This window comes from Camelus dromedarius, chromosome X (genome assembly GCF_036321535.1).
Source record: "Camelus dromedarius isolate mCamDro1 chromosome X, mCamDro1.pat, whole genome shotgun sequence".
Classification (NCBI taxonomy): Eukaryota; Metazoa; Chordata; class Mammalia; order Artiodactyla; family Camelidae; genus Camelus; species Camelus dromedarius.
Window position 1 is genome coordinate 46,928,039 of NC_087472.1, and position 18,658 is coordinate 46,946,696.

The window sequence follows — 18,658 nt, forward strand, 5'->3', positions numbered from 1 at the left end:
ATGTATTCTTCCCTGGACCTGTTCTATAGCAGCAACCTTAACTCATCCTGATTATCAAGTTAAATTCCTTCTGCCAGAATGGTGGCTTCTTTCCTGCCCTGCTGATCTTTTGGAACCTAAATTGGCCAGGAAGCAATTGTAAGTTAAAGGTGTGGACCCTTGCTGAGAATTCTAGTGGAACCAACCCTGTTGGGAACCAAACCCTTTGACTCACAAAACTTCAGAATTGTGGCAAATGAGAAGTACCAACTGTACAAGTAGGTCACTGGGAGTAATGGTTAATTGGGCCACTCCTACTTCTTTGCCTTTGTTCTCAGATTCCTGTGCTCTATCTATTGTGGACAAGAACTGTATAACGGTCACCACTTTAGTGTGTATTCTCCATTGTGGAGGGTCAGGCACCATCCTTGCAGGGCATCACTTTTTAATCTCACACCCCAGATATGCCTTCTAAAGACCATTGTTTTTCTATTAGGCCAGCACATTCTGAGTTGCACAATATGTGATATGACCAGCTGATCCCATGGTTGTGTGCCTTTTACCTCACATTCTTTGCTGTATTGTCTATCTCAGATACCATTCTATGTGGGATCCCATGCCAGAGGATGAAACACACTGTGAGCCCTCAAATACTGGTGCTGCCTGAGACGCTGTGGGAAGGAAAACAAACCCATATCTAAAACATGTACTGATTTCAGTCAATATTAATTGCTGTTCCTTGCAGAGTGCAAGATGTTCATTGTAAGCAATTGGCCATAAAGTGGCTGATTGGACTCCTTGACAGATAATAATGTATGCAGGCTCATTATTAATCTCTATTGCAGACAAATAGGACTTTATCTAGGTCAGTTTTGGTAAGTGGTAGCCCATACTCATGTCTATCCCCTTTCCCTGACAGTATGGCTACCTTGTTCGTATGTCCATTGTACTGGCAATGGAGTTGATAAGGACAGGGGCTAGTTCACACCGTTTGGCTGAATCATTCTGCCTACTTTGTTGTTTAATGTCTTTTCCATTGAAGGTGCTCTCTGGTAGGTGTTAATGTATAATACAAAAATCATTATACTTGTACCAATTCTCATAGAAACATACATATGCCTCTTTCCCAGAATTCCTTGTTCCTGAATTTCTACTCTTGCCCCTTCCAGGCCATTGGCCAATGGTATACACTCTACAAAGCTGTGTGTGTGTGTGTATACACACGCATCCTTTTTTAAAATATAAAATGCTTTACAAATTTGCATGTCATCCTTGCATAAGGACCATGCTAACCTTCTCTGTATCCTTCCAGTTTTAGTATGAGTGCTGCCGAAGTGAGCACTACACACACATTCTTAACGAGGGCCATTTTCTCTCCACACAAAGTGATACAAAGCTAGTTTCTCTTCACCAGTGTCTTTCAGGGCTACCCTGATTGGGATTATAGTGCACTGGCTATTCATTTTCCACTCATGCTCACAAACCAAGCTGACCCATTGGTGAAGGAAACTTGACACTTTCCTCTTTGGTTAGGTGGTCATAAGGAAAACCCATATATGATCATAGATATAAAGTCAGGGAAAGTGGTGCAACAATGGTGAATGGCATGTGAGTCTATGCCACCTGCTGTTACAGCTTATTTGTTATCTTGACCATACTTATGCTGGATCCCTGATCTACCATTTCCATTTGCTTCTGGGCCTGCCTAACACCATGAGTGGGTCTGATGTGACTCAGATCATGACAGGAAGTTCTGGCTGCATGGTGCTCCAGGGACAAGGGCCCTGTTTGTAAACACAGCACACCAAGAACTATTTCTTAGAAATGAATTTTGTTGAGATATAATTTATATACAATAAACTACACACATTATTGGGATACAGTTTGATGAGTTTTGACAAATGCATACACTCATTTATCATCCCCCCCAAATCAAGCTATAAACATTTCTAGCACCTTAAAATTTATTTGTGTCCATTCCCAGTCAATTCCCACCTTCCCTTCTAGTTCAGGGAATCACTGATTTGCTTTCTGCCACTATCATTTAGATTTGTCTTCTGTTGAGTTTCATATAAGTGTCTTTAGACTTCTTTTATTCAGCATTGTATTTTTAAAATAAATACATATTGTTGCATGTATCAGTAGCTCTTTCATTTTTATTGCTAAGTAATAGTCTTTTATACAGTTATACCATCTGTGTGGTAAAGAATTAACCTTATCCAAAGAGAGGTCTGGCTTTTGCCCTCGGCTACTGGAATGTGACCTCTAAGTTTGTGAAGTGGCATGCCTGACAGAAATGCATTTGTTTGCTTTAGGGCCACTGGAGAGTCTAACGAATTACAATTCATGAGGGGGGCTTTGGGCCACACTGTACTGGGTCTACCTCCGTAGGGACTGGAGACTAATGTTTAGCCACATAGGCAGTATGCTCTTTAGCCTCAATAAACTCTGGGCATCAAAGTTCAGTTAACCTTCCCTAGTTGGCAATATTCAACACACATCTTTATATATCAGTGTTGGGACTGTAATGCTGCCCATGACTCCAAGTGGAAAGGACAACAAAAAGGACTCTGCTCTATGTGCTTCTTCCTTTGGCTGGTTTTAATCTGTATTCTTTCATTGTAATAAAGCATAACAGTGAATAGAATAGCTTTCAGTGAGTTCTACCAGTCCTTCTAGTGAATTATCAACCTGAAGACAGTTTTGGGAATGCCTGTGAACTTGCAATTGGAGTCAGAAGTGAGAGAAGTCGTGTGTAGACTATGTTCCTTCTAACTTCATAGTTGGCTAACACCTGCACCATCATTTGTTATCCATTTGTGTGTGGGAGAATATTTAGGTTATTTCTAGTTTAAAATGATTATGAATGGAGCTACTATGAATAGTAATATAAAAGATTTGTGTTGACATATATTTCCATTTCTCTTGGGAAAATTCCTGGGAGTGGGATTGCTAGATCAAAATGTGTGTATGTTTAACTTCAGAAGAAAATATTTTCCAAAATCATTGTACCATTTTACATTCTCATCAGTGATGCATGAGAGTTCACATATCACCAACATTTACTACTATTAGTCTTATTAATCTATTTTAATAGGTGTGTAGTGATATCTTGTCATCTCTAATTTGCATTTTATTGATGATTAATGATGTTAAGCACCTTTTCATGTCTTTATTGGCCATTTGTATACCTTTTCTCAGAGAAATGTCTGTTAAAAATCTACTCAGTTTTAACAAGCGATACATGGTCCTTCATATCTTTTTGAAATGAACTCCTTCCAACTACACCCTTTCCGAGGCATCTACTGATCAACTTTCTGTCACTATATAGTTTTGCCTTTTGTATGATTTCATATCATGAAAATCATACATAAGTGAAATCATACAAATAAATAGTTTTGTGTCTGGCTTCTTCCATTTAGCGTGGTGTTTTTGCAATTCAGTTTTATTGCTGCATGTATCAACAATGTAGTCTTATTTTTTATTACTCAATAATATTCAATTGTATGGAAGTAACAGAGATTTTTTTTAAACCTATTTCTCAGTTGATACACTCATTTAAACAATATACTTAGTGTATTGGTTCCCTAGGGCTGCCATAACAAATTACTACAAACTAGGCAGCTTAAAACAACAGAAATTGATTGCTTCACTGTTCTGGAAGCTAGAAGTCTGAAATCAAGGTGTTGGCAAAGTCAAGGGCTTAGCTGAGCTAGAAAGAAACTGAGCTGCCAGATGCTGGAATAGCCAATTAAAAGAATAAGCCAAAATTAAAGTAACTGTCAAGACTTTAATCACTTATGTGATAGTATAAACAAAAGGCTAAACTGGAGAAAAACACCAACTCCCTCCATTGCATTTTTTCCCATCAAATTGATACCAGTTGAGAATCAGGTGTATTAGCATCTACATGATGATTGTCTCACTGCTGAAGGAACCTCAAACTAATGGTACCTACAGTTTTATGGACCCAGGGGCCAGGTGGAGGGAGAGGAGGGAAAGCTAGTGGTAGAACAGTACTGAGTACAAGTCACAGCAGAGAAATCTGTCTTCAAGTTTCTCCCCTCTTCCCTTGAATAAGAAAGTCTAGGCAGAGGAACCTAAGAAAGCCCTCAGCTGATGGCCCCTGATAAAGAAGTCTCTGAATGAAGGCATCTGGGCTAGGAATGCAGCTGTGTGTAAGAGAATGGCTGAACAAAGGAGCCCAAGTCCTTGACTACATCCCCCTTCAGAGACCAAAATATATTAGCTGTGTACCAAGTCTGGTGTGGGGAGGGCAACTTTCTCTTGTGAAGCCTGCTAGGTAAAGCCTTTCTACTGCTGATCCTTGAACAAACAACATTGGATCGAACTACATGGGTCCCTCTATACACAGCTTTTTTCCAACAGTAAATACAATAAGCACTATATCATCTGTAGTTGGTTGAATCCATGGATGTGGAGGAACTACATCTATACAGAGAGCTGACTATAAATCGTACGTGGATTTTCAACTTTGCATATGGTCAGTGTCCCCAGCCCTCATGTTATTCAAGAGTCAACTGTAATTTCCTATGGTCAGGCCTGAAAAATCATACAAAAGTATTTAGCCAGGACCTGGACTCCTCAGGCAGGACTGTGTTCTCTCGGAAGTCTGTAGGGGAAGATCCCTTCTTATCCTTAGCTTCTGATGGTTGCTGGCATTCCTTAGCGTGTGTTGGCTTGTAGATGCATCACTTTAATCTTTGCTTCTGTATTCACATTGCATTCTTACCTCTGTGTCTCTGTGTTTAAATTCCCCTCTTATAAGGAAACCAGTCACCAGATTAGAGCGTACTCTAATCCAGTCTGGGCTCGTCTTAACTTGATTACATCTGCAAAGGCCCTATTTTCAAATAAGGTCACATTAATAGGTTCTAGGTAGACATGAATTTTGAGGGGACACTATTAAACCCAGTATGGGGGGAGGGTATGGCTCAGTGGTAGAGTGCATGTTTAGCATGAATGAGGTCCTGGGTTCAATTCTCAGTACCTCCATTAAAAATAAATAAATAAATAAACCTAACTACACCCCCCCCAAAAAAAAACAAGACAAAACCTCACTATGCTTAGTGACCCCAGTCTGAAATTATTTTTCCTGGGGTTGGGGCACTTTTCCTCCTTTGCCTCCCCCTCCCCTGGCTACAGGTTGCACCCCAATTTCCTTTTTCTTTTTTTTTTCCTACCCAGTTTTGTGACAATTTTCTTTGTAGTTCCAATATTAAGAGATATTCTACCAAAGTTCAGTAGGTATTTTGTGTGAATTGTTCCGTATGTAGATGTAGTTTTTGTTGTATTCATGGGAGAGGGTGAGCACTGCATACTTTTACTCCACCATCTTGACATTTCCTTGAAATTATTTTTGATTTATTGTCTTTGTCTAGGGGCTAAGGGAAGTTGCAATTGTTTTCATTTACCTTTCCCTACTAATACAGAGTTTTAATCACCTCCAATTCACCCCATTGCCCTAGAGTTATGAGAATGGTCAAACATACTCAACATGGGACAGACGAGATCAATAGCAGTTTTTTAGTCACATATATTCACAGTCCAGAGGAGGAAGACATCACATGCCATGCAGGGCCACACATGGAGGCTGCACTTGGGAACACAGTGAACAGCCATGGACTATGAGAAAAAGGTGTTGGTGTATCAAGAGGAAGAGGTGTCTCCTGGTTCTTACTGGAGAATATAATTGACTTGTTCAAGTGATTCCATGAGCTGGCAGGCAACTGATACTTGCTTCTCTGGGATAAGCAGAAGCTGTACCTGGTCCATTTGATAAGAAACATAGTTTGGCTGGGGGACCTTATCTGCAGGAGCAGAGTGGAGAGGGGAACTTGTGATTAGGCCATTCCAGGCCCTTCTGATTTCCTCCAGATGTCAAGGCACAGATAATATTGTGATTTCATTTTAGGCATTGCACCAAAATTAGTGCTTAATTTCACAAGCCAAGAAGCCAGTGGGAATGTTATGCCAATTATCAAGTGTATCAATTCCAATTATACATTTGGGGACCAAGGAAATATACTCTAGGTATGCCCATGGGTGGTAGATTTATGGTGACTCAGACTTAGGCCAAGACACTATTTAATACCTGGCCTCTATATGCTCTCACTCTAACAGGGGGACCATGTTGATACTTCAAGTTCTCAGGTATTAATATCAATTCAGACTCTAGATCCAACCATCCTTGATATGTCAGGGTATGACCCTTTCCTCAGTGTTTGGATATTTAAATAAATGATCATCAAAACTCTTGGAAATGGACTGGGGAATTAGTATACATATAATTGCTATGGTGTTTCTGGGTCCTTCCTCCTGGGAAGTTAGCCTTTACTTAAGTCAAGGAGTTCTGGGTTAGAAAACCAGCCCATATCTGGAAAAAGGGGAAAGGACTGTGACATTTTATCAGGGATTGGGGAGGCTTTTAACCTCCGGTCATTCAACTTTGTTTACTTTGGACTGTATAATTAAGTAATAAACTTTCCCATCCATCTTGCTCCTAGGGACACTGTTCTATTAAACGTCTCCATAGTTATCTGTGGATGAGGACCTCATGGCTGCTAGTTTCAACTTGTTGTTCATTATAATATTTGCATATGTCTTGCTCCTGACAGGGAAGTACCACCACCTGGCATCTATTATTTCAGAATCCTGTCATCTCCTTGTCATCCAGGAAGCTCACTTCTGTAACAACAGTCAACTGTGGCATTTAGAGCTGAAATCCTAAACTTTTTCAGTAAAGGACCAGATGGTAAATATTTCAGTCCTTGAGAGCTATAAGATCTCTGTAGCATCTGTTCAACACTGCCCTCGTAGTGCAGAAGCAGCTATAGAAAACATCTAAATGAATAGAAGTGGTTATATTCAAATAAAATTTTTTTTCTTGTTATGTTTTTAATTGAAATAGAGTCAGTTTACAATGTGTCAATTTCTGGTGTACAGTGTAATGTTTCAGTCATACAAGCATATACATAGATTCCTTTTCATATTCTTTTTCATTATAGGTTACTACAAGATATTGAATATAGGTTCCAAACAAACCATGAGACCATGGGCTGAATTTGGCCCATAGGTCCATTTGCTGTACACTGGTATAGGAAATAGTCACTCCTGAGCTTATGAACAATTCTGAAGTTCCACTTGCCAGCTCTTTCCTTATGATTTTTGGTAAACAAAGTGTAATTCAAACCCTTCCACAGAAAATAGCCCCCAGTCAACTGCCCCAGTTGAGTTCTCAACAGTCAACTTCAAAATGGCAGATGATGCCAATATGAGAGGAGACAAGCTATTCCCTCCAAACTATACCAAAGTATCATATCAGTTAGCAAAATAAATGATTATTGTTGTTTTGAACCAATTTGGAAGTTTTTCTTTTTTTTCTCAATGATTGATAAACCAGAACTGAAAGTGGAAGTGAAGTGTTATCATAACAAATTCTAAAACATGTGTCATTAGTTTTGAGACCAGATGGTGGGAGGGAACAAGAAAGACCTTTAGGAGACTCTTAGTAAAATTAGGAAAAGCTTCAAGGAGACTGTTGATGAAAGCTTAAAGCATATGATGAAATTATTATTCAATGTTAGTTAAAAGACTAGTCCTATTATTTACTGGCAGAAATTTTGGCAGCAATGTTGCTTGTATTTACATGGAAATCTAAACTGTCCCTAATGAATTGGCAAGTTTGGCTGAAAAAAAAAAAAAAAAAGAGACAGGATATGAGAAGTCTTAACTGATTTTTCTTAGCTGTTTATGATAACTTATAGATAGAAAGAGATAAGGTAAAAAAAAAAGAACTATTTCATTTTTAAGTAAAATTTAGAAACAGTATAAACGAGTCAGCTTTATAAATAAACCATTTCTCATCCCCATTCACTTTAGAAGCAAAAGATTCTCAAAGTCAGAAGTGACCTCAGGACAAAGATCAAGATACTTTATTATGACAGAAAAAAAAAAATTATGGTAGGAATGAATTGAAGTGAGGTGGCAGGTCCTTTGTACCAGTCCTTAGGTGCCAGCCTCCTCAGAGTGGGTATAGAGGTTGGAGTGAATCAGCTTCCCTCCACTGAAAGCAATGCCTATGACGGGGCTCAGCTGTGAGCAATTAGCATCCAACACATATAACACAGATGGGGGGGTGTTCAGTGTCCTTATTCTGGATGGGGGAATCTGCATATCATAAAACAGTATCTACAATACTGGCCCATAAGAACAGGTCATAAGGACATGATTAACATAATTAAATTCTAAGCCACTCAAGAGAAGCAGTGATAAGGACTGACATGTTCCAGAACACTGGCTTTGACACTCCTAAGTAAATACAGAAGAAAACCGTTATCCCTAACTGAGGGCAGTGTCCCGAAGTGGAACTCACTCTGCATAGGTGATAGTTGAGATTTTTGGTTGATTGATTTATGTCTGACAAGGAGTATTGCTGTCAAGTGTGACAGTGGGTGATATCAAGTATTGTTTCTGGAGCTAAAGACTTTGGGCTGTCTGCAAGTTTAAGTGGTAACAGAAAAATTAACCAGCCAGGAGGGGAAGAAACAACTTATTTGGGATAATGTATCAGACAATTTAAAATGTTTACATTTCAGTATCCTATATATCACATCTTGGATTGGTTTCCTTTTTTGTGTGTGTGAATGAAAATAAATGTCCTAAAGTAATATTATGTTTGTCTAAAATAAAAGTCTAGGAAATCAAGCAAACCCTAGAGAAAGGATTATTATTATTGTTGCTATTGTTATTACAGCAATTATTATAAGGTACTCTTTTTTAAAAGTATATTTGCTTTACAATATCATATTAGTTTCAGGTATACAGCATAGTGACTCAGCATTTTTGCAGATTATATTCCATTGTAAATTTTTTGCAAGATAATGACTATAATTTCCCGTGCTATACAGTATATTCTTGTTGCTTATCTATTTTACACATAGTAGTTTGTATCTGTTAATCCCATACCCTTAATTTGTCCCTCCACACATCTCTCTCCCCTTTGGTAATCACAAGTTTATTCCTTATATCTGTTAGTCTGTTTCTGTTTTGCATATAGATTAACTTGTATTATTTTTTAGATTACACATATAAGTGATATCACACAGTATTTGTCTTTCTGTGTCTGACTTATTTCACTAAGCATAACATTTTCTAGGTCTATCCACATTGCTGCAAATGGCAGAATTTCATTCTTTTTTATGGCTGAATAATAGTCTATTATTTATATACCACATCTTTTTATCCATTTGTCTATTGATGGACACTTGGTTTGCTTCCATGTCTTGGCTATTGTAAATAGTGCTGCTATGAACATAGGGGTGCATATATCTTTTTGAATTAGTGTTTTCATTTTTCAGGATATACACTCAGAAGTGGGATTGCTGGATCATGTGGTAGCTCTATTTTTAGCTTTTTGAGGTACATACATACTGTTTCCCACAGTGACTGCACCAATTTATATTCCTACGAACAGTGTACAAGGGTTTTCTTTTCCCTATATCCCCTCCAACATTTGTTATTTGTAGACTTTTTGATGATACCCATTCTGACAGGTGTGAGGTGATATCTCAGTTTTTTTTTAATTTCCATTTCTCTAATAATTAGGAATGTTGAGCATCTTTTCATGTGCTTGTCATTCATTTGTGTGTCTTCTTTGAAAAAGTGTCTGTTCAGGTCTTTTGTCCATTTTTTGCCTGGGCTATTTGCTTTTTTTAAAATACTGAGGTGTATTAGCTATTTATGTATTTTGGATATTTACCCCTTGTCAGTCACATCATTTGCAAATATTTGCTCCCATTCTGTGGGTTGTCTTTTGTTTCATCGAAAGTTTCCTTTGCTGTGCCATAGGGACTCTTCCAAATACTGTACATGCAGAAACTTATTTGACCATGGCAGCAGCCCTCTATAACAAGTGAATAGTGGAAAGATAGAATAATTAGTGTCTTAGAATAGCTCAAATAGCCATAGAAAACAGTGTGAACCAAATTCTGGAATATGAAAATTAATATGTCAGGATAAAACAAAGTAATATAGTAATTCATAATGATTGTAAGAAAAAGATAAAATGTAAAGCATGATGCAAATTTCATACTCTTGTGGGCACTTGTTTTCACAGACAGCACATAAATCACTGTGTGATCTTTGAAAAGCATGAAGATAAATAGAAATATGATGTCTAGCAAAAAAAAATAGATAGATGCAGAAATTTCTTTAAACCTTGTATGGATATACCAGAAAAACTTTCGAAGTTCCTGATTATCTTTCCTTTCTAATCATTTATAACTTAAAGAATTATAATTAGATAACTAACATCACATAAAGCCAAGATAGACACTTTTTTCTCATTCTCCAGTGCAGTTAGTTTCCATTATTTAGGCTTCCTTTGAACTGTCCAAATATTAGAGACTCTTTTAAATGTTTTTATAAATTATTTTATAACAGACTATTTTTTAGCTTCAAAGAAATTTTCTGTACCTACACGAGGATAAAATGGAGAAGCACTACAAAGAATACTCAACTGCTACAATAGACAGTGAAGGAAACTGGCCAAACATATGATTTAAGTAAATCCTAAAAGGGAAAAAATAAAAGAGATATTGCTCTCATTCCATCATTGATTCTTCTTGCTTTTTTCAACATAAAATATTTTCTTATACAAATAGAGTGAACACATACAACATCAAACACACATACATGTAACTCTTCTCTAAAAGATTTTTGAACCATTTGGCAACAATTATTATGAAAGAAATGACATGAAAGCTGTAAAATTAATGAACCTAATTAGATACATCATAGTATTACAAAGTGAGATTCACTTGTAAATAATGAGTCTACACAAATATAAAAGTATGTTAAAATTACTCTATACATATGCCCACATTGGAGGCATAAATTCTAATGTTTAGTGTGATAATCAAAACATGTTCTTAATAATTCTGACATAACACGGTAATTTCCAAGAAGCTAAATGTCAACTGAAAAGATGATTTTGAAATCGGAACAAATGTAAAATCTCAGAAAGCTTGATGAATTATATTCAATGTAGCACTGTTGAATGATAAGCCAAAAGCTTGTCAGGAATGAATCATTATTCTCAAAATTACATTAGAACTCATAAATCTACCTTTACTCAAAAAAATTACATTAGAACTCAAAAAATGGACCATTGAAAAGAAATATTAGAATGTATTTAGATTAGAAATAAAAGTAGCATTCACAAGCTTGAATACTGAAGGTTAATTACCTATTGTTTGTTGTCACAAAATAATGCATCTTATGGTGGAGATTTCCAGAATGGTGGAATAAGAAGCTCTGAAAATCCACTCCTCCATTAAGCATTGAAAACACTGGCTAAAATTGTCAAAATCAACCTTTACAGAACTCTGTAAATTAGCCAAAAGCTTGCAACAATCTGAGAATTCATGAAAAATGGCTAAATCTTGGAAGGGATAACAAGCTTTGTTGCAATGTAACTTTTCTTATCCTTCTGCCCTTTTTCCTAGTTCTACAGCAGCCTAGAAAACCAGCAGCCTTCCTAGTGCAGTTCCTGTGAGAACAACAGGCCAACAGCCAGGTGAGGGGGTAGACCAGATTTGGAGCTCATCAGAAAGCCTTATCCTCAAAGAATCGTCACTATTTAGTTTGTTTGCAAGCTCCCATTCACAGGAATTATTGTATTTAACTTAACCCAGAGCTCATTCATTGGGAAAAGCCCTATCTCCAGGGAATTCATCAGAAAATAATCAGTGGCACTTTAATTTTCAGCTGACTAAGATAGTGATGTCATTTGAAACAAACAAGAGTCTGACCAAAAATTAAAAGAAATATCTGAAGAATGATATGTACACAGAGGACTTTAAATGGCTCTAACATGTTCATGGGCAAGCCAGTGCAGATGCTCAGTAAACATCTGAGAAGGCCCTAATCTCTTAACTGTGGATGACTTTGAGGCTTGATGCAACCAGGAAGTGAATGATAAAGTAGAGCTATAAAATACCTGAGCTTTGAAGGTGTGCTCCAACACATATACAGAGACCCCCAGCAAAAAGGTGGAAGATGTATCAGTTCACCACATTTCAGCACATCTCTGCCCAATCATCAGCTGAACACTAAGCTAACTGAACAGAGATTTCAGTGGCCACGCATAATACAGACTTTATAGAAATGATCCGGGAAAGTCACTATACAGTTGACCCTTGAATGTGAGGATTAGGGACGCCAACCCTCCAAGCAGTCAGAAATCTGAGTATAACTTATGATTGGCCCTCTGAATGTGTGGTTCTTCCATATCCCCAGTTCCTCTGTTTCTGTGGTTCTGTATCTATGGATTCAACCAACCTTGGGTCATGTAGTACGGTACTATTTACTACTGAAAAAATATCTGTACATAAGTGTACCCAATGCAGTTTAAATCCATGTTGTTCAAGGATCAGCTGAATGAAAAAACGGGAACAACCACAAACCCTAGAGATGAGAAGAATCTGATTTCCAGAGTTGCCACATTTTATTTTATAAAATGCCCAGTTTAAAAAAAAATTACAAGAGACACAGAGAAACAGGGAAGTATGGCTCATACTTACACACAAGACAAAAAAAAAAGGTCAAAATGTCAATAGGAACAGATTTCCTTTAGGAAATCTATTTTGTTAAAGTCTTACTAGACAAAGACTTTAAATCTGTTGTCATAAATATGTTCAAAATACTAAAGAAAACCATGTCTAAAGAATTAGAGGAATGAACACATGAAAATATACTCAACATTATTAGTCATTAGAGAAATACAAATCAAAATAACAATAAATATCATTTCACAACCAGTAGGAGCTCTATAGTAAAAAAAAGATAATAAGAAATGTTAGTCAGAATATGGAAGGATTGGAACCTTCATACATTGCTGGTGGGAATGTAAGATGTTGCAGCTACTTTAGAAAACAGTTTGATGGTTTGAAAAAATGTTAAACATGGGATTTTCATGTGGCCAGATAATTCTGCTTCTAATCATGTACTCAGAAGAAATAAAAACTTAGTCCACACAAAAACTTGTACATGAATGTTCATAGTAGCATTATTTCTAATAGCCAGCATGTAGAAACAGCCTAAATGTCCATCAACTGATGAATAGATAAGCAAAATGTGATATATCCATACAGTGGAATATTATTCAGCCATAAAAGGGATGCAAGATAAAGTTAAAAACTTTATGCTAAGTGAAAGAAGTCAGTTTAAAAAGGTATGTAATTTATGTTTCCATTTATATTACATGTTCAGAATAAGCAAATATGTAGAGATAGAAAGTTGATTATATTTTCCAGGGGATGGGGGGAGGAGGGAATAGGGAGTGACTGCTAATGAGTATAAGCTTTCTTTTGGAGTGATAAAGATATTTGGAATTTAGTGGTGACAATTGTTCACCTTCGAATATACTAAAAACTAAAAGTGCCTTGTATACAATAAAAGGGTGAATTTTATGATAAGTGAATTATATTTCAAGAACACTGTTACTGATAATAATAATAATTATAATATGACTCATTTAAAAGAGTCTGCAATGCTAACTTCAGCTTGATGGATTCATCTATTTCTGGTCTATTTTACTTGGATCTTCTAGTGTTATTTGCATAGTTGAGTGCAAAGGGAATGATAAAGGGAGGAAGAATTGGTAAAAATAGTTGTTGGGAAAACAGCCAAGTGAGAGACCACATCAAATTTAGCAAATAAATAGGGAGAAATGTTAGAATTCTTTTAGATTTTAATGCATGCAAGCCATACAAAATATACTGATTTTTCTATAGACATTTTGTAAGCAGAGCACAGGTGATCATATAATATCAGGCCTTAAGAATGAAACATTATTCAAATATTTAGCAATTTTTATTGATTTCAAAAATTTATTTTTCATTATAGTGGAATAAAAGAGAATGAAGGGGCTTTTAAATCTTTTCGGGGATACATTAGAATCCCCAATGATACTTGTTTATTTCTGAATAGTTTTCACACCTGCCTCAATTTTATTGCCAATTCCAACAATGAAGACAATCAATACAGAAAAAAATACTTAACAGTAAATATGTGACAACAGTTCACTGTTGTGGACCTAGTTGTAATTTCTCTTTAAAAAAAAATTATTTTGTTATTATTAAAAAAATTTTTTTTCAGGGGGAGGTAATTAGGTTTACTTATTTATTTTTAATGAATGTACTGGGGATTGAACCCTGTGCATGTTAAGTATGTGCTCTACCACTGAGCTACACCCTCCCCCCAGTAATTGCTCTCTATGGCTATCTTTCAATATGCTGCATATATATGCAGCTTATTTGATTATTTTAGTTGACAAACACACAGGAATAATTAACATGTGAGATGACTGGGAAGATTTGGATAGGATGGTTTGTTTTCCTTTATTCTCTGTGTGAAGTTCTTATTAAAAAAATAAAATAAAAACTTAAGAGGCATTGTGATGTGGTAGAAAAGAATAGCCTTTGGTATCAGATAGTCCTGAGTTCACAACTTAAGTTTGCTATTCATAAGTTAACATGATTTGGGATAAATGATTAATCTTTCTGAGATTTAGTTTCTGCATCTGTAAAATTTAGAGATTAATACATATAATAATGCTGTGGTAATCAAGATTTATGAAGTATTCACTCTGTTCCTGGTTTGCTTTGAGTTCTTTACATATATATCCAGTTTGATATTCCAAATATTTAATAGTAGGGGATCGGCAAAAATTAATCAAGGTTGAGGCTGGCTACAGTGCTATTTCAGGGTCCTGGTGGCTCTCTGCCCTAGCAGACATTACTCCATTTGATACTGAACTGTAAGGAAGGGAGAGGGGAGAGGGGCAAGGGCACTTTTATGTAAGGATGAGGGGATCTAAAAGCAGCTATTCACCAACTGTTAAGGTTTTCTTTCCTTTCCTTTCCTTTCCTTTCCTTTCCTTTCCTTTCCTTTCCTTTCCTTTCCTTTCCTTTCCTTTCCTTTCCTTTCCTTTTCTTTTCTTTCCTTTTCTTTTCTTTTCTTTTCTTTTCCCTCTCTTCCTTCCTTCCTTCCTTCCTTTCTTTCTTTTTCTTTCTTTCTTTCTTTCTTTCTTCCTTCCTTCCTTCCTTCCTTCCTTCCTTCCTTCCTTTCTTTCTTTCTTTCTTTCTTTCTTTCTTTCTTTCTTTCTTTCTTTCTTTCTTTCTTTCTTTCTTTCTTTCTTTCTTTCTTTTCTTTCCTTCTTTCCTTCTTTCTTTCTTTTGTAAATCAAATGCATATAATTCCTGAATTTACCATATCATTTAATCTTTACAAAAACCATCCGAGGGAGTTATTATATGAAATTTATATATAGGAAAACTAGTTCTGAGAGAGTTTGTCACACAGACAGTAAACGTTAAAGCTAGGATTGAAATCTATCTGGCATGTGTTAGTCCTTAAGTAAAGCTTTGGCTTTCAAAATAGTAGAAATTTTTAGCATTCATCTTACTATTTCAACTGCCATTCTATAATTTCCGAATTATACCTTCCAAGTGATATTTTTGAGGCAATGTATTGAAGTGAATTATGAAGGATTCTATATTCAAATTCAATTCGAATCTTTGTTCACTACTACCACCTGTATAATTTTGGAATAATTATCTTTTCTGAGCCTCTATTTTCCCATCAGTAAAATACATATAATTAACTTACCTACCTCATATAATTGTTAGACTTAAATAAGATATATACAAATCACTTAGCATAGTGCTTGCAATTTAATTACTGTTCAATAACTGCAACATATTATTAGATATTCCATGTCCTTTTGTATCTGGAATCTTATCTTTACTGCATAACCAAATAGGCCTTTAAAACTTCTTAAGGTTTTGAAATTAACCTCATTATAATGGTTGATGATTGAATAAGACTGTGTATACTCCATATAATCTAAGCACCCCATCTAGTTAACTTCTGAATTTAAAAACATAGTGCAGGGCATAGCATAATGAGTGAATAAAAAAAATAAATAATCAAATAATCAAACCCAGTTGTTTGAGAATGCCACTTGCCAGCAGATACCTCCAGAGACCAGTGAAAATTTCTTAAAAAAGCAGAAAGTAAAATTTAAAAATTCTGTAACTCTCAGATTTGTCAAAAATCACCTATAGCAAATCAAAACAAACAAGAATACAGAGAATTAGTCACAGGTGCTTAAAATCAATTATCATCTTTGCTGTGACCATTGTCACTTACCAACTGTTTACATTTATTTTAAAAACATTTACTTTTGAAACTAAAATTCAGGCAGTTTTAATGTTTTCAAATCAAATGCAAATGTATATTTGAAAATAGATTGCTTCTATTTGCTGTATTCTTACTTATAAATACTTAGTTTCTAGAGAGAGAATAAATACTCTTATGAGGCAGTATGATATGTCTTTTTTAAGGAAAAAACAAAACACTGACTAAAGTGTTCTTAAAAAAATTAGATTCTCCTCTGGGTAGAAGCTATTTTATATTTACAACAGATAAAGTCTGGTTGTGGGAAGAACACATGAATAAATATATATATATATATGTGTGTGTGTATATATATGTATATAAATATATATATATGGCCTTTTTCAGTCTTAATACAATGATAATAATTCTAAAGACTATTAAAAACAATTGCAATGGTTACTTATTATTTTATCTTTATGAATCTCTGCTTCTTAGTATTTTCTGTTTTTTCTTCTATGATGTCATAAACATGCTTTATAAAATTGCCCTCCTATGGATGGGGAACCTTAGGTTTGCCAGAGGTCATTACTCTTCGATCATGTTTTCTAAATTGGAAATGTGATTTTAAACTCAGATTGCTTAAATTTTGGTTTAATTTCCATGGTTCTTTGATGACCCTTGGTATATTTGTTTTGAAGATGAAATCAATAATCTTGGTTGGTTTCTCTTCATTATCATTTACATAAGCTATCTTTACATGCTATTTTCTAAACCTCCAAATGAATACTAGACACATCAATATGTTGGCCCAAAATGACAAAAGAAGCATTAAAGTACAATTCTGCTTATACTTGTGAAAAAAGAAAGACACATTCTTTTCATTTCTGAACAGGAAAACTCAAATCATATTCTTTAGGAATATATAGATAGGTGGTAAAACTATAAAGAAGAGCAAAAAATCATCCCTATAATCAGGGTAATGGTTATGGGGTTGCGATTGGTGTGAGTCACAGGAGGGCTTGTGAGATGTTGGCTTTATTCTATTTCTTCGTCTGGGTGGTAAGTACATAGGTGTCCATTTTGAAATTAATTATAGAACTATATGTGATATTATTTAATACAAATTAATAACATTTTCTGTATGAGCTCTGTGTTTCATAATTCTTGAACGAAACAAAATCATACTAAGAGTGAGTCACCTAAAGAAGCGTTGTGACTCCAAACATTTTAGGAAAGTGCACTTTTAATACAATAAATATGCCTTATTTCAAAACTAGACTTTTGTTGGAATTGAGAGAATGTGGGCAAGGGAGGGAAAGGCTCCCCTTGTAGTCAGTTTTAAAAGTTTTTATTACAAACATTATAAAACATACACCTAAATAGAGATAATAATCTAATGGAAACCTATATACCCATCACCTGCCTTCAAAATGTTTCAACTCATGACTAATCTTTCATTCATACACTACCCACTTCACTCCTTCCCACATTATTTTGAAGCAAATCCCAAATATTATAAATATTTCCCTACTTATCTTCAAAAAATGAAGACTCTTTTTATGTAATGTAGCCAGAATATTATTTCCACACCTTAAAAATAAAATTAACAATTCCTTCATATTATCAAATATACAGTCAGCATAAAATTTCCATTCGCTTCATAAATATGTTAATTTTTTTTCACTAATTATTTGTTTGGTTGATTCTGTTTCCAAAAAAATTCCATATACTGCAGGTGGCTGATAGATTTTTTAATTCTCTTTTTAATTTTAGCTCCACTTCTTTGTAGTTTTTATAGAGAATAAGTTATTTGCCCAAAGATACATCTTGTAAAAACTAGTTTTATTGAAGTATAATTGACATACAAATATTAACAAATTTTAGGTGTGTAATTCCAATTCAAATTCGACAAATGTGGAATCATGTAATTACCACCACAATGATATATCAAAGATTCCATTACCCTCAAAAGTTCCTTTGTCCCCTTTTGCCATCAATTCCCTCCTCCTAATGCTGGCCCCTGGCACTCACTGATATGCTTTCTATCATTAGAGTTCTAGTCTTTCTAGGATTTTATACAAATGAAATTTTACAGTATTTAATGTTTTGTTAAATCTTCTTCAATTTAGCATAATGCTTTTGAGATTTGTCCATGTTAGTGAATGTTTCAGTAGTCGGTCTTTTATTTTTTAATTAAAAAAATTAATTGAAGTATAGTTGACTTACAATGTTGTGTTAATTTCTGGTGTACAGCATAGTGATTCAGTTTTATATATATATAAAGTAGATTAAGTAGTTTATAGTACTAGTTTATAGTAGTACTTTATAGCTTAAAGTAGTTTAAGCTACTTTATATATATATATAAATTCCTATTCTTTATAAGCTACTACAAGGTATTGAATATAGTTTCCTGTGCTATATAGTAGGAACTTGTTGTTTATCTACTTTATATACGATTAGTATCTGCAAATC

General features: G+C 35.1%; 1 non-coding gene across 1 annotated transcript; it reads right to left on the minus strand.

Annotated features, from left to right (window-relative positions):
• Positions 1 to 1,214: 1,214 nt before the first annotated feature.
• Positions 1,215 to 1,321, minus strand: LOC116151155 (U6 spliceosomal RNA). The gene has a single exon (XR_004134931.1). It is a non-coding gene; the product is annotated as a U6 spliceosomal RNA (small nuclear RNA).
• Between the last annotated feature and the right edge of the window lie 17,337 nt (positions 1,322 to 18,658).